Consider the following 26,750-nt stretch of genomic DNA (forward strand, 5'->3'; position numbering starts at 1 on the left):
GGGTCGCGGCTCGAGCTCAAAACCGAGAATTTCCTGCGTTTTTCACAAACCAAACTCATCCAAATTCACCTTAAAGATAAACTAGTGCTATAATTAAGCCTCTACTTTTCAATCCTTCATCCAAAGTAATACAACCATACTAACTACTAAACCAAAACTCTAACACAATTCAGAAATCATAAATCTTGACTCTCACCATAACTCAATCAGAAAATTAAGAAAAGTCTCAATAATTTACCTTACCTCTGCCCAAGTAAACTACCCAGTTGATCCTTCTAGTCTTACTGCTTCAATATTGATCAAGAGCCAACTTCAATCTCACCAAGCTTCCTTTTAAACTCAAGAACCCCAGGGCTTTTTCCCAAGGCATAGTCAGCTTTCCACCAAGAGTGGGAGAGAGAGAGAGAGAGAGAGAGAGAGAGAAATGGGAGAGTTGAAGTGTTTCTGTTCTAATCTTAGTTCCCTTAGCTTCTACAGAACACTAGTACAAAGACTGAGTCTATCCTTTGAGTAAAAAGAACATAATGCCCCTTAGTCACAACCTTATTCTTTAATGGCCCCAAGGACAAAATCATCATTTGCCACATTTCCTGGTAAACCTTGAGTAGCCATATAAATTCCCAATCAATCTCGACATAACCAAATATTCATCAAATAAATACCTGTTACCCGAAAAATCTCAAATACGCACTAAGTTCTAGAAATACCCCTTGGCTCAACGCGAGTCGGGTATTAAACCCTATTGTGACTATTCCACTACTTTGCTCACTAGGATTGCCTCGAGAGGAATACTACAAATATATCCCATAATAATGTGGTCTTAATCATTTAACACATATAGTCACATTTATGCCCTCATCGGGCCAAAATTACAAATATGCCCTTATTAACAAGAACAGGCCCACATGCATATTTAATACTCATAAACATGTATATATATTTATATTATCATATAAATCATGTATGTCATATAGTCATACATATATTCCATTAATTCCACATATAAATCCAACTATGCCCTCCATGCACAATAATCAAGGCACTCAGCCTTAATAACTAATTCGGGACATTACAACCTTCTTCGAGGTGATAGTAGCTAGAGGTTCAGCCTTGATCCATTTAGTGAAATAGTCCACTACTGCTACTGCGTTCTTAACTCCACCTTTACCCATTGGTAGTGATTCTATGATATCAATGCCCCACAAAACCCCTCATGAATTTCTTCAAGGATAATCTTTTTTCCTTAGGTGGAGTTACACATCACAACAAAGGCATGTAATACCCCATTTGATACTATTTTCCTTCCAAGATAGTATATCGTGGAATTTCATACATCAACTTTTGAGCTTCATTCCGATCATTGGGGAGATTTTCGGTATCGAGGTAGTCGATTATAGGTGTCATCCATGTTGGTTGCAAATTAACTATGTCAACCTCTCTTGTTTCCAGCTCAGCGATACTTGGTTATGGTAAAAACTCTACTAGGACCACATTGAGTGTATCGACTTATGTGGTTGTTGCAAGTCGAGCTAAGCATTTGCATTCGAGTTTTGCTCCTGTTGACTGACGATTTATCCAAGGACATTGAGTCACTAAAAACGATATGAATGTATAAGCTAAATGCAAGAACTAAATGACACAACGATGTTATAGTGGTTTGGCCCCAGAGATTGGTAATAATCTATGTCCACTTAGTGTTTTTATTGATGTAAACTCTAAAACCTGTGATCATCCAACTAGGGTTCACTGAGTTTCGCAAGCTCCAAAGGGGGATACAAAAGTCATGTATAAAAAACAGTAGTTCTCTCTGAATACAAATTATTACCCTCTTTCTGAATACAAAATATTGCGTCCCCCCTACATGAATCACATGAGTCCTACTTATAGGTTCAAGGATGTACATATGGGCCGATGGGCCGTGTTTAAACTTTGAACATAAACACATTTGAATAATAACGAAATTCATAATAGTTTCACATAAAAAGCGTCAAATATCTTAGAAATATCCAACTTATAACTGTATTTGAACTCTGGCTTCGTTACTACGATCATACCTAGTTGCATATATCAACATATCTTCTGTCGTACTATTCAGCATCTTTCATGAATCCATCGAGTAGCTTTCTATCATGGTCGTTGGTCGACCAGACAGTCATCACTAAACAATCACATGCTATCCACGTATGTCCCTATTGTGCCATGTCATTAAGCAAATATTTTTCGAGTAAAAACTTTCCCCCCAAGTTTATTTTAATGCAGTCAACATTTAATAAACATACTCGACCAGCAATCCATCTGACTTGTCACATCTGTCAATACTTACTTTTTTAAAAAGGCAAGTAATCATGACTTCTACAATTTCCCAGAAATGTTTTGATGGTTATCACGATTCCCCATGCATCGAAACTCTATTCCCATCATCACCTTCTATTACTACCCCGAGAAATATAAATATAAGCCTCTTCTCCTTTTTTTAATTTTTTACCCAAACCTTCTCTCTCTTCAAGAATACTTAGAAACTTCAAGAAAACCCAGAGACTTCAATGCGATTTGAGATGTCTTCAAGCAACTCCGAGCAAAAAAGTTCATGATTTGTCCTACAATCCATACTACAAGTAAGTTTTCAAATCCATCCTCTTACCTTTGTAGCAATTTTCGTGCATTCTTGTCTTGATTCACAAGTTTCCATAACTAGGTTTCTACTGTTATTGAATTTTTTTTAGGTAACTGGGTTTAGGCAAACATACATAGAATAAGTATGCTAGAATAAGGATTTTAGGCAGTATAAAATACTGTACAATTCTTAAAAATCAAAGTGGGGTATAGGTATACAGATTTCAGGTCCAAAATTGAAGTGAAATTCGATTTTGAGTATTTCAGAAAAACTGGGTTTTTCCCGCCTGTTTTCGGAGTTGAAAATTTTTTCGAATTTTTTTTTCACATTTACTTTTTGATCTATTGTTTCAACCTGCTCGCATGTTTATTGTGTTTTTATCAGGATACTATTGGTCGTATAAAAGCTTAACTTTTATACACGAGCAACATTATCCTTGCTTTTCTCTTTCTTCTATCTATTGGTCGTAGATTCTCACTTCCCCTTTGCTCTTCTTAGATATTCATGCATCATCCCTGGGGAGGTGAGAGACAAATAGACGATGACCTTCTCGCTTTGTTGTTCGAGGATCAAGAATAGCCTTCTTTGCCTTTTCTTGAGCCTTCGGTTTTACACCCAAACCCAACGACCAATCCTCCATACAAGCCATCACAGAACTAATCGAAGATGGGTCGTGTCAAATACACTGCTCGTAGAAAAAAGAAAACCACAGATTCACCTTCCAACCAACCTGCAACCAATGCAGAGGGTCCTTTAAGCGATCCTCAACCTTTAAACTTTTCACCCCTAGATATCTAGCCCAAAGCTCATCCCCGTGATGGCCCTCGAGCAGAGGTAGACTAGTACATTTCCCCTCCTAGTGTCATGTTAACCAGGATGGTGGCAAAATATCCCAAGAAGTAGGGGCTTCCTGGGATTACTTTATACAAACCTACACCCGACCAGAGCACAAACTTTCCCAGAGGCGCCTATAGTGCCTAGTTGAGGTATCATATAGAAGCAAGGGCAATCTTGCCCTTGCATGACTTTTTCCGAGGGGTGGCCAATTATTTCGAGGTCGCCCCTTTACAAATAACACCCAATGGATATAGAGTACTTTCAGCACTCTATATCTTGTATAATAACAAAAAATGGAATGTGCCTACCCCTCACGAGATTAATTATCTGTTCAATCTCAAATCCAACCCCAATCAGAACAACACGGGGTTCTTCCATTTCTACCACTAGGAATCTGCTCGCACATTCCTGAGTGACATTACCTACAAGTCCAATGTAGGAAGGTACTTCCAAGAGTACTTCCTCATGACCAACTTGGTTGCAGACAACATGGCCTTCACGCGAGGAGGTAAACTTTTAATCTTTGATCGACATTTATCCAGTCATTTTTCATCTTTCCTTATCCTTAGTTGTTTTGTGTTGTGCCTAGGTCCATGGCACCAGCCAGTCCCTACTCCAGAAATGGAGATAATAGCCACAACTCTGGCCAACATGACAAATATAGAAAAAAGTGTCAAGGAGCTGGTCACAGAGAGCAATTTAAGGTTGGGCGACCTTTTAGAATCTCACCAGGAAGTGAGGGAATCCACTGCGGGGAGCGCAACTGGAGAGGGCAGTGAAGGACAAGAAAACCCCGAGCAGCAACAAGATGTGTCATAACCCCAGAGGCACCGACCAACGGGAGTGACCATTCAAGAACCTACCCCCAACACTCGAGCAACTAATATCCCTCCTCCTCATGGGAGGGGAAAACAAAAACTACCAGAATATACTGGTCCCATACTCGAATCTTCTGACGAGAACGGTATAGATTTCTCACTCTTAAATAGACTGCCTATCACTTCTCATTTATTTGATATGGCTGGCAACTTTAAGTTTACTATGAGTAGTTTTAGCTCGGACTTCTTCAAGGCTAGTAGTGAGTGCAGTAGTAGTTCTTTAAATAATGTAGCAACCAGTAATAATAGTTTAGGTATACTACTTAGAATTTCATTTTATTTTGTTTCTTTATTGTGCCAAACCATTTCTAGACATATCTACTCATTTGTTTTTTTTTTATAGTCATGCCATCCGACGACGCCTTTGACATCTACGCTTCTGCAACCGCTCCAGCGAGCAAGAAGAAGTCAAGTAGAGGAACCCTGGAGAAGGCAGTGGGGAACCTTCGAGAAAAAGAGCTCGACCAGAAGACCCTCCAGCTCCCATCCATTCTAAATCAACTATGCCTCCTCCTCCTCACACTAATCCTTCTACCGACCAGATAGGAAGATCTTTGGTTGTAGAATTGCTAAGCAATGACTATAGCTCAACACACGACAAGCTGCAGAGATTGAGTAAGCACCATCGCAGCCAGGAGGCCTTTGCCTGTCTTCCTTCGTTGAAACCCAACCAGGTCATTGCTTGTGGGTTCAATGAACTCCTTATTGTAAGGTTCTTCTGTATTGTGTTTTAGTCGAACAACATTTCCTTTGATTAGCTCTAAAAGCTTCATTCTTCTACTGTTCGCAGGGTATCTTAACCATGAACAACGCCTGTGCGTCACGCTAAGGAGGTCAATGAAAAACATGCCGAGGAGATCAAGGAATGGGAGACCAAGGATAAGGCACATGCTGAAGAGATCAAAACATGGAGGCAAATTTTAAGGTGGCAGAAGACAAAGTCGCCATTTTAACCGAGGAGCTGAAGAGGAGCCAAGAAGATCTGGCTAAGGCTATTGTTGACAAGGAGAAGTTTAAGGAAGCTTCCTAGACTAACTACAAGGAAGCAGCCAAGCTTCAAGAGGATTTAGAGGCAAGCATGAAATAGGCCACTGGTCTAGAGGAGCGAGTGAAGCTGCTCGAGGAGAAAAACTCCCAAAACTTGGAGAGGTTCTGAGGAGCCACCTTCAATTGCTTCTACATGTTTTGGAAGAACAATCCAGAGGCAAACTTCGACTATCTTCCCGAGTAGGTAAAACAAGCTGAACTTGCCAAGTGTGCTACTGGCCTAGAGGAGGAGAGAAATGCTAAAAATGCCTCAGATTCTCCTGAAATTTCATTGGTGACAAGCATCGATGGTGCTGAACAGGAAGCCGAAGCTTCAATCGACCAACAGCCTCAGCAGGACCCTCCTTCAGCTGCTCAGTAAAAAAAAATATTTATGTTATTAAAACACACGAACAATATTTCGCAATGTTAAGACAATTTACCGCCTAAGGCAGTATTTTTTTTCCTTTTAATATTTTTAATTACATCGAGCAGTATTTTCTCGTGGTGTAAAGACACTTCATTATGATATTAAAATATATTCTCATTGCTATTATAACATCTGCTCATAGCATAACACTTTATTAAGATTTTCACAAAATTATCTAAATTTTTTAAAAAAATACTCTAAGTGTCGTAGTATGCTTTCCCTTATTTTTCTCTTGTGTTTACATATGTCTATGTGGATATGCTTTGCTCGTTTAGTATCTTATATGCCCCCCAAGTGATCGAGGAGTCTAAGGTTCTCGATCACTTTCCATGACCAATACTTGTTCGAACATTACTGCTCATGTACTTGTAAACAATCAATGATAATATAGCAAAACAACACACGTAATGAGCAAATACTTGTAATAAATACAATTATTGGCAAGAATAATTGGCCACACACAGTTCATTTTATTTCTTGTAATAAAATGGACAAGATTCATGTCTGTATGAGTGATCAAAAATTGATCTTACACTTATAATCGACCATCCATCTAACTGGCCAGCCCTTGTTCACAAACTTGTAGAAAGTAAATTTAATACAAGTCAATTCTTTAAAAAGAATTGTTCATTGATAATACTTGCGTAGGTGTTCTCCATTCCAATAGCGAGGAACGAGATTTCCATTTAAGCGAGCAATTTTGTATGTGCTTGGTTGAAGAATTTCTTCAATTTGATATGGACCTTCCCAGTTTGGTCTGAGTACTCCAGCAGCTTGATCGCGAGTGTTGAGAAAAACTATTCTAAGTACCAAATCTCCTACATCAAATTTTCTTTCGCGTACTTTGGAGTTAAAGTATCGAGTGACCTTTTGTTGGTAAGCTACAACTCGAAGTTGAGCCTGCTCGCACCTTTCATCAACCAAGTCCAAAGACTCCATTAATAACTAGCTATTTGTGCTCTGGTCATATGTTAGCCTTCTATGTGATGGTGGATCTAACTCAACGGGTAACATAGCTTCATACCCATTGGCCAAGGAAAATGGCATATGGCATGTTGCTTTTCAGTGAGATGTTCTATATGACCATGGCACTTTTGGAAATTGTTCTGGCCACACTCCCTTTGCTTCTTCAAGCCTTTTCTTCAGTGTGTCCTTCAGAGTTTTGTTGACGGCTTCAACCTGTCCGTTGGCTTGTGGATGAGCAACTGACGAAAAACTCTTCGTGATACCATGTCATTTGCAGAAATCAGTAAAAAGGTCGTTGTCAAATTGTGTGCCATTATTTGAGACAATTTTTTTTGGCAACCCATATCGGCATACAATGTTTTTGACAATGAAATCCAACACTTTCTTGGTCGTGATTGTTGTGAGAGGCTCAGCTTAAGCCCACTTAGTAAAGTAGTCCACGACAATTAATGCATACTTGACATTCCCTTTTCACGTAGGCAAAGATCTGATTAGGCCTATTCCCCAAAACGTGAATGGCCATGGGTTCTGCATCTGTTTAAGCTCATTTGGGCTGTTCGTGGTATCTTGGAAAATCTTTGCCACTTATCACACTTCTTAACGAATTCCATAGAATCTTCAATCATGGTAGGCCAAAAAATCCCCTTGTTGAAGAATCTTCTTTGACAAACTTTTCACCCCAGCGTGATCTCCATAGAAACCTTCATGTACTTCTTGCATCAATTCCTTAGCCTTTTCCTTAGAGACATATTGAGTATCCTCGTCTATACAAGACTCCATCGATCAAAATAAACCGAGCCGATTGTCTCTGAAGCATCCTTGCCTTATTCCTATCTGCTGGTAATAATCCTTGTTCGAGATATTGTATGATGGGAGTCATCCATGTGTCAGACACTTGTATTATTAGTGAGGATTCTTCCAATTGAATGCTTGGTGCCAATAAACGTTCGACCGGTACTATGCTCAAAGCGACAATATCTTTGGTGCTTGATAACTTAGCTAAGGCATCGGTGTTTGAATTCTAATCTCAAGGTACTTGCTGGAGACTATGCTTCTCAAATTGTGCTAGTAAATCCTTTGCCTTGTTCAAATAAGCAACCATCTTGAGACCCCTAGCCTGATATTCTCAAATAATCTGATTAACTACTAACTGGGAGTCACTATATATTTATAGTGACTTTACGCTCATATCATTGGCTAGTCTTAATCGTACGAGCAGAGCCTCATACTCGGCTTCATTGTTAGAGTCCGTAAAGTTGAATTTGATCACATAGTGAAATCGATGTCCCTCAGGTGTGATTAAGATTAGCCTTGCCCCTGCGTTGTGCTTGTTGGAGGATCCGTCTATGAATAGCTTCCAAGCAGGGGTTTGATTTTGAATATCGGTCTCTATCATCGATTTACTCGAAGGGAGTCCAATAAATTCTGCAATGAAATCTGCTAGGGCTTGTCCCTTTATAGCTGCTCGTGGTGCATAGGAAATTTTAAATTGCCCCAACTCAATTGCTCACTTTAGTAGTCGACCAGCAACTTCTGGTTTTTGTAAGACTTGTCGTAGTGGCTGGTCGGTAAGCACTATTATGGGGTGAGCCTGAAAGTAGGGTCATAGTTTTCTAGACGTCAATATCACGCAATAAGCTAATTTCTCTATAGGTGAATATTGTAGTTCTGCTCCCACTAGCCTTTTGCTTATGTAATACACTGCTTTTTGAATATTGTCTTCCTCTCTGATTAAAATAGCACTAGCATCATACTCTGTTATTGCTAAGTAGATGTACAAAGCCTTTCCTTCGACCGACTTGGACAAAATAGGTGGTTGCGACATGTGGGCTTTGAGTGCCTGAAAAGCTAACGCATTACTCTTTCCATTCAAACTTTTTATTTCCTCTGAGTAGATTAAAAAATGGGACACACTTATTTCCTCTATAGACTTAGATATGAATCTACTTAGGGCAACAATTCTTCCTGTCAGGCTTTATACATCTTTAACTTTGGCAGGTGACTGCATCTCGATCAGTGCTTGAATTTTTTCAGGATTAGCTTCGATTCCTCGTGAGTTTACTATGAATCCCAAAAAATTTCCTGAACCAACACCAAAGGAACACTTTAGAGGATTTAGCTTCATGTGATATTTGTTCAAGATGTTGAAGAATCCTTGTAGGTCCTTGATGTGTTCACCGACCTTTCTCGACTTGACCAGCATATCATCGACGTAGACTTTCATGTTATTGCCGATCAGTTCTTTGAACATATGGTTGACTAGTCGCTGGTAAGTCGCACTAGCATTTTTCAAACCGAAGGGCATTACTTTGTGGCAGTAAAGTGCTGTATCTATTTGAAAGCTAGTGTGATCTTCATCAGGTGGATGCATACTAATTTGATTATAACAAGAGTATACATCCATGAATGATAAAACTTCATGTCCTGATGTAGCATCGACTAACTGGTCAATTCTTGGAAGTGGGAAACAATCCTTTGAGCAGACTTTATTAAGGTCTATGAAATCCATGCACATCCTCCATTTACCATTTGGCTTGGGAACTAGTACGAGATTAGAGACCCAATATGGATAAAACGCTACCCTGATGAATTCATTTTCCTTCAGCTTCTTGACTTCTTCTTTTAGGGCTCTAGATCTATCTTTGTCGAGCAGCCTTCATTTTGTTGTACATGTGGATGATTTTTTTCTATATTCAAGACATGGATGATCACTGCTGGGTCTATCCCAACCATATCGTTATGCGACCAGGCAAAGGCCTCCTGATGTCTCTTCAAAAACTCCACCAGTTTGTTTTTTGTTGTTGTCTCTAAGTTTTTACCGACTTTCACAACCCTGATCGGATCTTTCTCTTCGAGTTGGACCTCCTCGAGGTCCTCCACAGGCCCAATGTTTTCTTCAAAATCCCCAAAGCAAGGATCTAAGTCCCTATCCTCACTTTGGGCAACGCTCTATTTGGTGACTTGTTCACCTGATTGGGCTTGTGTTTCATTTACTACTAGTAAACTTTTTTTTGGATCCACTTCCCGATCCACCTCTTCTTGCCTTTGTGATCAAGGAATTGTAGCATTCTCTTGCTTCTCACTGGTTTCCCAACATGCACCCAACTCCTGCATCAGTTGGAAACTTCATGGCCAGATGCCAAACCGAAGTTATGGCTCACAGATCGACGAGTATGGGTCTTCCGATCACAACATTATATGCAGACGGACAATCAACTACTATAAAAGTAGCGAGTAATGTCCTGTTCACAGGTGGAGTTCCTGCTGTGACTGGGAGTTTGATCGACCCTGTTGGTGCTAGCCCTTCACTAGAAAAACCATAGATGGTTTGGTTGCCTGGCTCTAAATCTTGCATTGACAATTTCATTCTTTTGAGTAAAGACTTGTACAAAATGTTGACCGAGCTTCTTGTATCTACCAACATTTGCTTTACCATCATGTTGGTGATTTGAACATCCACTACCAGAGGATTTAAGTGGGGAAATCGGACATGTTGTGCGTCCAACTTAGAGAAAGTTAGTAATTCTTCCTCTGTTTGAGCTTTTTTAGGAGTTCACTCCTCGATGTTCAGCATTTCAATGTCCTGATCATGACGTAGGGTCCTGGCATATCTCTCCCTCGCCATACCACTGTCACCTGCTATATGTAGTCCTCCACAGATGGTCAACAATTCACCAGGGACAAGAGCTGGCTGTAGAGGAGGTGAGCATTAGCGTACAGGCACCTGCTTGTTGCCTCTGTAAGCCTCCTATTGAGAACTTCCACCTGCTCATACATATCTCCTAAGATGTCCTTGTCGAATTAGGAACTCAATCTCATCCTTGAGCTCATTACACTCATTTGTATCATGGCCATAGTTGTTGTGAAAATGACAAAACTTGGTTGTATCCCTTTTGGATATGTCTTTCCTGATCGGGGCTGGTCGCCTAAAGGGAACGGTGATATGACTAGCCTGATACACTTCAGATCGGCTATCGAACAGGACAGTGTAATTGGTGAGCCCTGGTTCATATCTGTTTTGTTTGGAGCGCTTGCTATCAGATGTCACTGGTTCGGTGTTGGTCCTTTTCCCCCATTCTTACCGTTACCTTTGCCATTGTTGTTGGGCTTACCAGACCCATTAGCGGCTTTAGTTGGGTCTTCTTTCTTACCTTGGTCGTCTTTTGGGGACTTTCCTTCATTGGCAATGGCCTCCTTGAGTTTGATATAATTGTCTGCTCGATCTAGAAATTTTTGAGTGCTCTTGACTCCATTCTTCCGCATACTACTCCAGAGGGAAGAATGGCATCGAACTCTTGTCGTGAATGCCATCATCTTTCCCTCATCTTCCACAGTTTTGGCCTAAGCAGCCACTCGAATAAACTGCTGAATATACTCCTTGAGAGTTTCTCCTTCCTTTTGTCGAATGTCGACCAGCTGATTAGCTTCTATTGGATGTATTTGACCAGCATAAAACTGCCTGTAAAACTCCTTCACGAACATCTCCCAGGAAACTATACTGGCCAGATGGAACTTGAAATACCATTCCTAAGTAGATTCAGACAAAGTGGCAGGAAAAATCTTGCACTGAGCATCTTCTGACACCTTATGGATGTCCATTTGTATCTCGAATTTGTTCACGTGAGACACTGGATCTTCTCCTCCCATAAAGTTGGGTAGAACTAACATTTTGAATTTGCTCGAAACTTCTGCCACATCAATTCTATTAACAAATGGGGTACCCTTCCTTCGATCAAACACTACGTGGGACATTTTATTCCAAATTAGCTGCTGCACGACCTGATTCAAGGAATCTATCTTAGCCTGTACAACATCTGGTTTTGCTGGAGAGGCTGGTGTCAGGGGGAAGTACTCATCATGTTTTTCTCTTCGGTTATTGAGCACAACTCTTAAATCTTCATCCCTATGTCTTTGCTCGCTTGCGCCTAGTCGGTCAAAGACATTGGACTATTTAGGCTGTCCCCCAGCATTTTGACTCGTCGGTCGATTTTCCATTGGTGGAGGATTTTGTCGTCTGCCTTTCTCCTCTTGCTGCCGACTATTGTTCCTCCTAGCAGAGTCCGCCTCATTATAATCATGGCCATCTCTTAATTGTGACCAATGAGTGTGCAACCTGCTGTACGCACTATTCCTCTCTCTTCCTCTTGGTACGTCTTGATAAACAGGGGGAGGCATGCGTTGGTCGTAAGGTCCTCTGACATTACTATGTCATGGGGTTTCACGGACTGCAGAGCCATAGTCCACTTGGCTTCTGCTTCCTGAGGGATGTTGTCCCTTTTCAGGAGGGTTTTGTTCCCTGACTGTCTGGCTTCTAGGGCTTCTGGGACGCTGCTCAGCCTTAATCTGCTTGTGTTGTTGAACGCTGTCTTGATCAGATCGAGAGGGTGGTTACTGCTTGTTGTTTCTGTCAGAATCTTGGGCTGGCCTTTCCTGCTGAGCAGCGGGAGGTTGGTCTGGTCCTTGAGGACTCCTTGGGTGTGGTGGATTGTGATGATACTGGGGACGCTCCGACTATGGATCTTGTTGAGGGTGAGAGCTTGGTGGCTGATCTGGTTGAGAGGTTGGTGCAGGTTGTCCTCGAGCCAACTGAATAGCTGCTTCTAAAGCTGTTGTGGTGTCTCTCTACCGGCGATCCATGTTGGCTTGCTGCTCATTCAGTTCTTGGCGCTGCCGGTCAATCTTCATTTGCTGCAGCACCATCGTTTCAGCCACATTCTCTTGATTAGCTTTCAAAGTAGCCAATTCCTCTTGCAACACAATCAAAGTTGTTCACAAGGTTTCAGCATCCATCTCTTCCTCTTACAGTTCCACCTGTGGCTTGTCCTTTGCTACATCTTGTGGAGGAGGTTGATTTGGCATACTTCCAAATGTTTTCCCTGTCTGACTCGCTTTCCTGGAGGTTTTCGCCATTGTTTATCCTGAATGTCTTGAGTTCAGCTCTCAATGAAAGCACCAAAATGTTGATTGATGATTTATCCAATGACACGAAGTCACTAAAAACAATACGAATGTATAAGCTAAATGCAAGAACTAAATGACACAAGTATTTTATAGTGGTTCGACTCCAGAGATTGGTAATAACCTACGTCCACTTAGTGTTTTTTTATTGATGTAAACTCTAAAACCTGTGATCAGCCAACTAAGGTTCACTGAGTTTTGCAAGCTCCAAAGTGGGATACAAAAGTCATGTATAAAAAACACTAGTTCTCTCTAAATACAAATTATTGCCCTCTTTCTGAATACAAAATACTGTGTCCCCCCTAATTGAATCCCATGAGTCCTATTTATAGGTTCAAGGATGTACATATGGGCTGATGGGCTTTGTTTAAGCATTGAACATAACACATTTGAATAACAATGGAATTCATAATAGTTCCACATAGAGAGCGTCAAATATCTTAGAAATATCCAACTTATAATTGTATTTGAACTCTGGCATCATTACTACGGTCAGACTTATTCGCATATATCAACATATCTTCTGTCATACTGTTCAACATCTTTCATGAATCCATCAAGCAACTTTCTATCCTGGTCGTTGGTCGACCAGACTATCATCACTAAACAGTCACGTGCTATCCACGTATGTCCCTATTGTGCCATGTCATCAAGCAAATATTTTTTGGGTAAATAGCTCCCATGGTACTTGTTCGATTGTGTAAAATTCGAACTATTCGAATACTGATTTAACCTTTTCAAGGTACGCTGCCATTTTTCATCCCTCGAGCTTGATATTCTCCCAATACCTGGTTGACCACAAGCTGTGAATCACTGACAGTGTATTGCCTTAGCTTTTAGCTCGGAAGCTACTTGGAGCCCTGCTAGTAGTGCTTCATATTTAGCCTCGTTATTGGATGCTTCGAATTCAAATCTCAACGTCGAATGAAACCTGTGTCCTGATGGGGTGATTAATATAATACCTGCCCCTATTCCATTTTTATTGGAGGATCCATCAACATAAAGTCTCCACAGCTCTCGAGCTGGGGTTATGACTTCTTCATTGGAAATTCCTGTACACTCCACTATGAAATCAACTAGTTCTTGACACTTCAATAGTTTACTTGACACTTCCAGTTTTGACGATATTTTCCTTAATGGTTGATCATTCAACACATGTATTGGATTCGCTTGGAAGTAGGGTCGCAACTTTGGAGGCGCATGTACTAGGCATAACGCGAGCTTTTCCATTAGAGGGTATTACGACTCAGCTCCCAAGAGTTGTATACTGATGTAATAGACCAGCCTTTGTACTTTTTTGTCCTCCCAAACTAATGCCGCACTAATTGCATGCTCTGTTGTGGCGAGGTATAAGTATAGTAATTCTCCTAAAACTGGTTTAGAAAATATCGATGGTTTGGCGAGGTTTTTTTAAGATCTTGAAAGGAAAGCTCACATTCCATTGTCCATTCGAATTTCTTGCCCCTCTCAAAATATTAACGAAGGGTAGGCATTTTTCAATGGATTTGGAGATAAACCTATTTAAGACTGCCATTCATCCAGTTAAACTCTGACCATCTTTATGCTTTTGAGGTGAAGACATATCTATTAAAGCCTTGATCTTATATGGATTTGCCTCAATGCCCCGAGCATTCACTATGAATCCTAGAAACTTTCCCGACGACACCCCAAATGAGAATTTTTGTGGGTTAAGTCTCATGTTATATTTTCGAAGTATATTGAAATACTCCATGAGGTCGTTGACATGGTTATTATTGTGTTTGGATTTTATGAGCATATCATCCATATACACTTCCATGTTATTCACAAGTTTTTCAGTGAACATTAGATTTACCAACCTCTGGTATGTTGCTCCAACATATTTGAGCCCGAATGACATCACATTTTAACAATATAGCCCTTTGTCCTTCATAAAGCTTGTATGTTCTTGTTCCGGAGCATGCATTGCTATTTGGTTATGTCCAGAATAAGCATCCATGAAGGACATGATGTCGTGGCCCAAGGTTGCATCTACAAGCTGAACGATTCGAGCCAATGGAAAGTAATCTGTCGAATACAAGTTCTCCACTTGCCATTCGGACTCAGGACTAAGACCGGATTGACAATCCAATCTTGATGAATGGCATCTCTTATGAATTGATTCACTTTTAATCTGTCGACCTCTTCTTTCACAACTTGCTTCCTTTCATCATCTAGGAGCCTCCTTTTTTGCTATTTTGGGGGGGAAGTTTTTGTCTATGTTTAGTGCATGGCTTATTATGTTGGGATTAATCCCTATCATATCTAAATGAGGCCATGCAAAAACATCTTGATTCTCCCTCATAAAGCGTATTAATGGCTATCTCACTTCCCTAGTGAGATTCTTCCCAATTTTCACCATTTTGGTCACTATAATAAATAATGGTTTTAAATGCGACTCTATCAGGGGCTACTCTATGTCGCCTCTAATATTGTGATAGTCGCCCCTGATAATGAGATACTTTGACTATAACTGGCTGAGAAATTTTGGCAGTGTGTTTTTTTGGTGAAAATTATTAGGGGCGATGTGTCGCCCCTAATACTATGTCTCAGTACAACATAGCCGTAAATGAATCCCTAATCCCTATTCCTCTCAAACGATTCTCTCTTACACTCAGCCTATCAATCTGTTCTCTCTCTCTCTCTCTATTGCATACATAGTGTCTTGATTCTCTCTCCCTAACGTCGAGCTCCCTCTCGATCTGCTCTCTCTCCCAAACGCCGAGCTTCATCTTGATCTGCTCTCTCTCCCCAATGTCGAGCCTCTGCAATCCCTCACGCTGGCACACCAGAAACACGCGAACCATGCAAAGCTTAAACCCAGATGGCTCCATCTTTGTTTATGAACTTAAACACCTCATATCCTAGCTTGAACCCAAACCCTTTCAACTCCATTCTTGAACCCAAACCCCTTCATTTATGTTATTAAACCCCTTCAACTCTGAGCTTGAACCCAAATTCCTTCATCTTTGTTCTTGCAACCAAACGCCTTATCCTTGATCTGAAACCTTGTCACCATTCATTTTCCAAGCCACCGCCTCTCACTACAAGAAATTTGAGCTTTACCTATGTATTTCTTACCTAGGTAAATGAATGCTTTACCTACAGATATTTTTGGATTGGTCGTTGACAATTATTTTTAGATTAAATTATTTATGTTTCCTACCAATCAATACATGTGTAGGTAAATAGTTTTACTTACAAAAATATTGGAGGGAATACAATTAATTTTTGGAGCCAAATTTTCCCTCCCAATTAAATAATAGTGACATGTCTGCCTACGTGGCAAAGAAATATTATCATATTTGGAATATATATGCCATGTCATTTTCTCACATGGCAATATTATTATACTTTTGACGTGACATGTGTACAATTACGATGATGTGTTGTCAGATTAAAAAAAAACAAAATCTATTACTTCAAATATAAATTAAAAAATTATTTTCTACCCTAAATTAACTTTTTTTTTACAGATACCCTAAATTAAATTAACCTAACATTTTTTTCTTTCTTCTCCACACTTTATTAGCCACCTACACTCTCACTTTCTCTCATTTTCTCATCTTTCCCATCTGAGCACCCAGTTTCCTCCGATGAAAATCGCCACCGTAGATAAGAACGTTGATGCTACTTCCTTTCAAAGTCACTGCTACTTCCTTTCAAAGTCGCTTCTTTCCTCAAAATCGCTGTTGTTGAGTCGAAGCTTTGGGAGGACGGAGATCCATCTCACTCACATTGAACTCGACCTCTCTCTCACGGTGAACTGGACTCACTATCTCGGCATCTCTCTTAGGTTTGATTCATAGTGAACCTTCTATAACCAAGTTCTGAAACTGTAATATTTTATAATATATATTTATATCATTCTTAATGGGTTTTGTTTTTCCCTCTTTAAACAAATACTAAAGATTCACTTATGTATGTTTTTTTCTTGAGTGTTAAATTGATTTCTTGGTGTATTATAAATATGAATCTCAGCTGAAAATTGTTCATTGCTCTTATTGACACGCTTCAAAATATGGATATTGAGACCATATATGAGGGGTTTTGATTTGATCTTCAGTTCCAATTTTGTTTGATGGTTATTTATATTCCATATGTCTTGCATTTTATTTGTATAAATGATGGAACACCATATAGATATTTTCCTGTTTGATAGTTAAACACTTAGAAACGGAGGGCAAGAGAAAAGCGTATATACAATTTGTTTTAAATGGTTTTATATATAGATTTATTTTTCAAGTATTCTCAAAGTGAACTATTCTTTTTGTGAATTATAATATATATAAATTATATTTCACATGCATTGTTTCTCTCTTTTTTTTTTTTATGAATGATGGAATGCTTTCAATATATATATATTTGTATTTGCATGGTTCGAGTCACTCACTGGTTTATTGTTTCACTGACTAATTTTTAAAGGGAAATTTCATGTAATATGCATGATAACTTCGTAAATTTTTTTAATATGCCAACATAAGTTTCTATCCCAAATATATTACAATTTCAATTTTTTAGACAAAAATACCCCAAACATTCAAACACCCATTTTCTCTTTCAATCCAAACTTTCTCTCTCTAACATCTCTCATTCTCTCACTCTCTCTAACATTCTAATCTTTTAGATCTCGAAAAAATACCATATTAAAAAAAAAAAATCTGAAACTGACATTTGAGTGAAAAATATTATCCTCCAAAGTCAAATTTCAGTGTAGACCATCGAAATTGCATCAAAAAAGCATCATTTAGGACAAAAATTAAGTTTTCATGATTGCATCACCATGACATTAAAATACCATCAATTTTTCATTGAAACACCATCGATTTGGCATCGAAACACTATCGATTTTGCATCGAAAAATCATCACTTTGGCCAAAAAACAATTTTTCATGATTGCATCACAAGAGCATCGAAACACCATCAATTTTGCATCAAAATTGCATCGAAACACCATAAAAAAAGCATCTAAATTGCATCAAAATGACGTCTTTTTAATGCAATTTCGATACTCTTGCAATGCAATCATGAAACTTGATTTTTGGCAAAATTGATGCAAAATCAATGCTATTTCTATACAAAATTGATGGTGTTTTGATGCTCTTGCGATGCAATCATAAAAACTTTTTTTGGCCAAAACGATGCTTTTTTAATGCAAAATTAATGGTGTTTCGATGCTCTTGCGATGCAATCATGAAAACATGTTTTTTTGGCCAAAACGATGCTTTTTCGATGCAAAATCGATGGTGTTCCGATACTATTGCTATGCAATCATGAAAACTTGATTTTTGGCCAAAACGATGCTTTTTCGATGCAATTTCGATGCTTTGTACTGAAATTTGACGAAAACTTTGGAGGTTCATATTTTTTCACTCAAATGTCTGTTTTAGATGATTTTTTTTTTTAATTTTGATATTTTTTTCGAGATCTAAAAGATTAGAATGAGAGAGAGAGTGAGAATGAGAGATGTTAGAGAGAGAGAAAGAGTTCGGATTGAGAGAGAAAATGAGTGTTTGAATGTTAGGGGTACTTTTGTCTAAAAAATTGAAATTGTCATATATTTGGGATAATAACTTATGTTGGTATATTAAAAAATTTCACTAACTTATTATGCATATAAAATAAAATTTCCCTTTATTATTTCACCAATGTTCTTAATATGTTTATTATTTTTCAGGTGTAGTAATATCATTGGGGTGTCTCTCTATTGTGTGTAATTTGTGATATTGCTCTGTCCCTCACTAGTTTTTTTTTCATTAGTTATGTGTGAAAAATATCTATAATATGTTCTAATTTTTGTTTTTGGAATAAATAATGTGTTCAACTATAAAAATTTGTTAAATTTGTGAGAACAATATGTTTGAATTTGTCATATTGCATATGTTCTAGGCATTCTTCGATTGGAGTGTTAAGTGGTGGATTTGAGCAGTTGTTGGCGAATTGAAATGGCTGGTGATGAATTGAGTGGCTTTACAAATTTCTTGTTGAGGTATTCCAATGATTTTCCCTAATGAAAATTTCCAAATCTGAAGGATTAGTGATGAGATGTCTTGTTTGAGGTAGTTATTCTGATATGAGTATAGCTATATGTTTGTTAGTTTGTATTTTGAGATTAATTTTGGGAGATTTAAGTGTGGTTTAGTTTGGTTTTCCTTGCAATTTCTTGTGTAGTTTCAAGAGCCTTAGAAATATAGAATTGTTCTAACTCTACTGTGTATGAATTTTAATAGTTTTATTGGGAATATATAGATTTCTAGAGTTAATAACATGCATATTTTTGCAAGCGCTGCATGATGTTTCATACTCCCAACAAGCTCAAGCTTCTGTTTGGTAGTTGCACTTTTGTTTTTCACGAGGCAAATGGAAAGAGTTTGAAATGCTAATAAGGAATCAACATTAATAAATATCCGGTGAAGGCTGATTTTGAGTTACAAACTTAGCAAGCATCCGGTGATGCTTCCAATGATGGTGGTTCGACAACAGTTGATCAGGTGGAGGTGCTACAAAAAGTACTGGGCCAAAGGCGTGGACATGAGCGAGGAGTGGGCCACAAATTGAAGGGGTCGGGGTCATCATCCATCCAACACTCTCATTTCAGCGAGTCTTAAGCCCCTCCTCAACATTCATCAGAACAGATAGAAAATTTGGAGAATAAGCTAAAGAATTTGACTCAACAAGTCAATTTCTTGTCTCAATTTTTCCACCTTCATTTCGTCCACCAAACATTCAGATGCTGCCTATGCCTGATAGCGACAATATTTCAGGAGCTTCGTCTTCTCAATCTCCAGCTCTAGCCTATCCTTCCATGTATGGGGCAGTGCCGTCTCAACCTATGGCACCTCCATACTTGTACGGAGCAACACCATCACCTTATCCATGGCTGATTCCACCGCCATTTCAGCCGCCATATCCCTACATGTATGGAGCAGGATCGTCCACATTACCTCTACAATATCCTAGCTAATGTTACTGCCGCAGCCACCACAACAGCAACATGAAGACAATATAGAGGACGAGGCAGCTGATTTAGGAGACTAGGTTCGTATTATTGTTAGTTATTGTTACATTATATTAACCATATGGATATTTGTTATCTTAATGAACTAATTTGAATATTTCATATAATATTTTTATTTTTAATATATCCGTTTTCAATGATTTAAATTTTAATTGATTATTTTTCAATTATTAAATAATATTTTTTTTTTTATAAATAAAATGGTATTAGGGGAGACACTATTACCTCTAATAATCAAGTATCAGGGATGACTGGTGACATATCAAGGGCGATACATCGACCCAAAGTTATGCCACATGTGAAAAAATTTGTGGCGACATCTCAAATTTTAGGGTTGACCAATTAGCCCTTCCTAATGTACACCATTAGGTGCGTTTTATTTGAGGCGACATATCAGGGGCGAATTTTATAGTTATTAGGGGAAACAAGCGTCGCCCCTAAAACTATTTTTTGTTGTAGTGGGCGGTGTCTTTGTCGTCAAGCTAAATGTCCTCAAGCTTCTCTATTGGGCTAAGGTCAGCCCAGTCTTCTCCCATTCGGGTCGATCTTATCTTCGATCTCAAAAACCCTCTCTTCTATTTCCTCAACCACAACTAGTGTTTGGGCACTAGATTGACCTTTTCCCCTCATGGAGATACTATAGCATTCTCGGGCTGCTAATTGATCTCCCTTTAATGTCTCGATTCCACTTGGTTTTGGGAATTTCAGTGCCAAGCGCCTTACTGATGTTGCTGCCCCTAGCCCAATTAGGGCTGGTTTCCTGAGCAAGACGTTGTAGGCCAATGGGGTGTCCACTACTATGAACTCAAATATTTTGGTGAGCAAGACTGGATACTCTCCTAGAGTTACTGAGAGCTCAATTTACCCTGTGTTGGCTATCCCTTCTCCTGAGAATCCATACAGGGTAGTCACACACTTTTAACTCTCAAACTGATAGACTCATTTTCTCCAAAGTCTCCTTATAAAGAATGTTCACTGAGCTTTCGTTATCAATTAGTACTCGGTGAAACCTTTTGTTTGCAAGCTGGATTTTTATGACCAATGGGTCATTATGAGGAAATTGGACGTGAGAGGCATTGTCTTCCGTGAAAGTTATAGGTTGGTTTCGACCCTTTGGTTCTTTGGAGCTAAGGGCTTTGGAACATAGGGAAACCTATCTCCTATTTTCAACTCTTGAACATATATCTTTTGAGCATTCCTGCTAGTTCTAGCTATGTGGGCTCCCCTGACGATGGATATTGCATCTTCTCCATCAATTAGGGGAGGTCGATTGTCCTCCCTTGCAGGGGGTGCTGCGATTGAGGTTGCTATGCATGTTGAGCCGAAGCTGCCATTTGGCTCTGTGGAGCCTGCGACTGGTTATTGTTTATGTTTTAGGCATATTGTCCAAGATAGCCTCTCGAGATCAATCATTCGATCTCGTCTTTTAGCTGTTCACATTCCTCAATCGTGCGACTGATGTCCTTGTGGAACCGACAATATTTATTTTGATCTCATTTAGCGTTGATTGCACATTGCTTCAAGTCTCCTGAATGGAACTTGATTCTCATTCTCCACGTATATATTTCACCCGAGTTTCTATAAGCTTGGTGTACATGGTGTAAATGGAGATATACTTATCTCCCTTTTTTATTTTTATTCTCATTTACGCCAGGGGTGTTATTTTCATTTTTCTTTCGTTTGGAAGAATTTTTGCCAGAGGGTTGAGTCGCATATGGTGCTGCTGAGCTCATTGCTAAGTTGATGTTCGTCGTTGTCGTTATTGTGGATGGAGGCCCTGACTGTAGTGCCGACTTGTCCTCTTCTACATTGACGAACCAATGAACTCGAAGAGTGAACTCTGCTATTGTTCACACTGGTTTTTTCTACAAACTGTCCCAGAGGGGGTTTGCGGGCAAGATTCTGGCTTGAACAGCCATTAGATGGATATTATCATCAGCATCTCGGGCTCGAGCTAATTCGATGTTGAATCTAGCAAGAAACTTCTTAAGCGACTCTCCTAGTTGTGTTGAGGGAGAATGAGAAACACCACCTCAAAATTTAGAACCTGCACAAAAATAGATTGACAGAGACTAAATAAGAAATGAGAAAGAATATGCAAACCCAAATTGGTGAATGATCTTCTTCAACTTTGATGAACCTTCAACACTCTTGTAGAACCACCACTTTGAGCAAATCCATACAACAATGCAAAATCATAAAACCAAGGCTTATACACTAACGCTGTCCTAATACTCTATTTTCTAGCCACCATTGATGCTTGATGCCTTTTCTAGGAGGAAATGAGGATTGAGATTGAACAAGCCTTCTTGGAGAAACTTGAGATTCTTAGAGCTAGAGAGAGACAGAGACAGAGGGTAGAGAGAGATTGGAGAGAGTGATCAAGTCTTCCACAACTTTATTTTGACCATTATATAGAGTAGGCACCGTCATTAGGTCTAACCAATAGGATTAGACTTGTCAACCACGTCATTTAGAGCAATTTACGTAACTTGTATGGACTCCAGTAGGCAACGCGTCACCTGCATGTCGGCAATGTATCACCTGCCAAGCGATATGTAGCTTGCATGAAGGCAATGCATCGCCTGCTAGGGTTTTTTGAAACCTTAAGCATTAGGTGATGCTACGCCACTTGGCTAGTGACACCTCGCCACCCTCTCTGTTCTTGGACCCCTCCAAAGGTCCAGGAACTACTCCCAATGCTACAAAAATTTTTAGGAACCCTTAGATACCTCCATGCATCACTATGGACCCAAAAACACAATTTTAAAATGCCTACAATTGAAATTCAAAATTTACATCTTCACTATGTGAAATTCACTAAGTGTTTAAACCTTGCTTGTATTTTTACACTTATTTTTTTCTATTTAACTAATAAGGTAGGCCTTTGTGGAGCCTTTTCGCCAACTCGAGGTCCACTTGGGGCAGATTGTGGAATGTCTTGAACCGGCGAAGGATACCTAATCGAAGATGGAGGATGTCTTATTGGAGATGGTGGCGACCTTTCATTGTTTAAGGCTGGTCTCGCAAGCTCTAGGTTAGTACTCCGAGCTGCTTGTGGGGGAGCTCGGTTATTCCCAGTGTCTATAGGAATTTCTCTAGTATGGTTGGTACGGATTGGGTTTCGAGATGAAACCCTCGTCTGATGAACTCCAATATTTTCCCTAGCCCTTCCATGATCCTATCGGGTTCTCTGCTCAACCATTCTAGCCGTCGTACTTCCTCGAGGTCGCCCCTTAGTCTTTCGTGGGGGTGCCTGGGCTTCAGCCACCCGTCTCGCCATTTCCTCATTAAACCGAGTAGCCTCAGCTAATCTCTCTCACAACCTTTGGTTATCTAACTCCACCATTGGACACATATGTCTTAGAATTGTAGTAATCCTGATTTGGTGGCCTGAAACTTTAACCAAGGTCTCGCGGTTGACCACTTCCAGATCTAGTAATGTTTATTGCAACCATTTTGAGAAAACAGGAAGTTTGAAAGAATGTTTAATGCTCTTAATGAAAGCACCAAATTGTTGACGATGTTTTTCGTAAAATTAAATAAGAGTGATTAAGCACTTATAAAAAGAAAAGAAAGAACTTAGATTGTTTACGTGATGTAGTAGTTAAATCTATCTATGTCTATAAGTCACTTTTATTAAGTAAGTAATCTGTGTTTGAAACTTTTAAAGTAATTTCACTGAGCTTTGAGTACAAATTTGTGCGTAGGAAATAAATGACTAAATTTATGCTATTTATAGACCTGATTTACAGAATATTCTTCCCTTAATTTTAGGGATGTTACAAGATATCTCATTTAAATTTAAAATACAAAAGAATATATTAAAATACAATCAAATGTATTAATAAAATAAACATCCCTTAAAAAATAGGGTTGTTTACATACGGTTTTAACTAAGCCCATGATTGTAGGGATTTATAATTGCATACACGTTGTTACTCCAACGTTCTTTTGAGCCTGCTTCATGTTTCGAGCTCATCGGAACATTAACACCACCTCCTTACCGTCAGACTTTCGAGACTATCCTTCGGAGGGAACCTCAGCCTTCGAGCTCGCATTGCATGCTCGAGTGCCAGTGACGTGCCATCTTAGGGTGATTGATTATTTGCACAAGCAACCAAGCTGATTATTCTCTGCATATTTGATCTCCACACTTGTGAGCCTACATTTTGATACTACTATTTATATCTCGAAATTTTGGGTGTAACACCTATAACTATTTTAAACAAGTAAATATTTACGTTTGTTTTAGTTACAGATCTATAATAATCTTTCAACATATGCAGTGGTCCCACCAAAAATTATATATATGAAAAATCCCATTAAAATAGTGTTATACACTTATTTTGCCAACAATAATGCTCACCTAAAATCTCCACTTGAAATCCAGTAATCATTTCTGCTACCTGCCCCTATATCCATCTAATCCCCTGGCCTTCTTCTTTCCAAGAATCGTTATGGATGGGAGTGGACGAAAGAGCACATTGTCTTCCATATAAAAGGTAATGATCAACACCAGCTGATGGAAACCAGTGCCATGTCTTCGAGATAATAATCTGAAGGGTTTAGTACCTCGTAGAATCATATGTTTTTATAAAATACCTCACATTAACAACTAATAATACCGGACTTTAATTCTTTTCATAAATATATATAATATGTCTTTAACCTAAGAAAATATAGTTCTTCTGGTTCACTATATTATATATATTCACTCATAAAATGGTGAATACCAAATCTAGAATAATACTGAATGAAGTACCAGTGGAAAGTATGTCTTAAACACATGGTTTAATGAGATTACTATGATAAAATGTATCACTCGTTGATAAGACTCAAACCTTAATGCATCCAATTGGGATTTGCATAAAAACAATAAGGACTTTCATGGTACTGAAAACAAAATCTTGGGGATCTGTGTCTGTAATTACAGATCTCGTATGGTGCTGGTTGGGGCCTCTCAGTCGATTTAGTCAAACATACTTTTGTTTTTGTTCCTTAAAAAAACCAACTTTTATGGATGAGAAAGTCAAATATGGTAGATGGTGGAGAAGACTCTTAAGATAGAAATATTGTGTGTTTGAATTCAACATGGTAGAGGGACTAAGCAGACAGTACAATATTTTTAATTTTGGGGTTCGATTGGATAAATCAAGTAACGTGGAAAACATCATAACCTTATTTGGGGATTCTTGTTACACCAAGACCCCAACATTTAGGCTGCCCTACCCTATGTTCCTTCCATTTCCAAGATGTAATTAATTGCATCATGGTCAATAAACTATAATTCTTAGATTGTCATAATCAATGGATCTCGATTTTATTTTATTTTATATTTTAAATTTTAGTATAAAAGGAAAAAAATAAATAAAAGGAAGAAACTTTCACTATATATCCTGGATGTTGAGAGAAAATAGGAAAGAGAAGAAACAGAAGAGTATTGTAAAAGAATAGAGATATTAAATTCTTCAGAAAAAAAATTATTGAAAGAAAAGAAATATGAAGACATGAAATAGAATTATAAGATATAAAACATGAGATAATCTTCAAAAATAAATAATAAAAAAAAAGAAGATACTTTGAAAATAATAAATAATGAATAGCCTTATATAGACAATTAAAAACAAAGGCAATTAAACCTAAGGAAACTAAATAATCGAGAAATATAATCCATAGTACTGAAAAAAAAAACATGAATAATCCTGTAAGTAATAAAAAAATTGTTATATCTTATATTTGTCTGTTATTCATCATTTAATTTTGGACCATAAATATGTGTTTGTCTTAGTTTAGGCTCAAGAATAGTAATAATATTTAATTCTAGTTTTTGAACTTTTTTTCTGTCTTCCATCTTTTCGTCTTAGAATTCAGTCATCTTTAACTAAATAAAGTTTATTATAAGCCAGAACTCAGCACATGGTATGCATGAAAAACAACGAGTTAATTCTAACTTCTTTTATATGCATGAGAGAGTCTTCATGAACTGCCCAAATATATGTTATTGTTCTATATTTAGATTGTTATAATTAAATAATAAAACTGTTCAAAAGTTGCTTATACTGCTATCTATTCCGCTTACTGAAATACCGATCAATCGACGAAATAATTGGGCTTTAGGCATATGCAAAAAAGTAAATAAAAAAATTATAATAAAGTTTGCGATCCTAGGTGTAGCCACAACCGATTATCGAAGCAAATGAAGTAAAAATAATTTTTTAAAACAAAACTTAAGATCATATGAGATATGAAAATGATATTCATATATACAATACATTTGAATAGCCCAAGAAGGAAAGCGGATAAAAAATAGAAAAGTATTATTGTTCATCTTTTCATGTAAAATAACGTTGAAAAGGATAATTCTCTATTGACATGTAACTAAAATTTATTGGGGACAATATGATTTAATAATAATTGAAAACCTTGAATAATATCGATAGTCTTCATGCAGTATACGGGCTTTATTTATTTATTTTTTTCCCTAGAAAGAAATTTCTTGTCATGTATGAGCATGAGTTCTGCATGTGATGGTTTTCATTTCCCAATTAGGCTTATAGGGCAACTATATACTATCATAGGTTATTTATTTATTTTTTAAATCTATTATGACAGGAAATATATATACTTGTCACATCACATCCCAAGAAAGTTCAGGAAATCGTCATTCGATTTTCACTGATTGAAAGTTGGTAAGAGAAAACTACATAAAGAATAAAGACCAAAGGTAAAATGTAAAAAATAAAGAATGACACCTTAACAAGTGGAGGAAAATTAAAAAGCAGTTTAATGACATGCATTTACCTATAGACACGTTGACTCAACTCCCACAAATTTTATAAAGGTTAATTTATAAATCATAATCATTTAACCTAAACCTCGTTAAAGTAGTAATTTAATAACTCAATCAGATCAATTAATTGTTGTTGTTGAAATATCATTATAATAATCCAACTTTGGGGAAATAAAAAGATATGGAGAAATTTTATTTTCATATTTACTCTT

At 38.1% G+C, this 26,750-nt stretch overlaps 1 long non-coding RNA gene across 1 annotated transcript; it reads right to left on the reverse strand.

Annotated features, from left to right (window-relative positions):
- Positions 1 to 23,452: 23,452 nt before the first annotated feature.
- Positions 23,453 to 26,406, reverse strand: LOC133794015 (uncharacterized). The gene is made up of 2 exons (XR_009875081.1): positions 24,115 to 26,406; positions 23,453 to 23,881 (listed from the first exon to the last, which is right to left on the reverse strand). It is a non-coding gene; the product is annotated as an uncharacterized LOC133794015 (long non-coding RNA).
- Positions 26,407 to 26,750: the final 344 nt, after the last annotated feature.

The sequence above is a fragment of the Humulus lupulus genome, chromosome 8 (assembly GCF_963169125.1).
Source record: "Humulus lupulus chromosome 8, drHumLupu1.1, whole genome shotgun sequence".
Taxonomy (NCBI): Eukaryota; Viridiplantae; Streptophyta; class Magnoliopsida; order Rosales; family Cannabaceae; genus Humulus; species Humulus lupulus.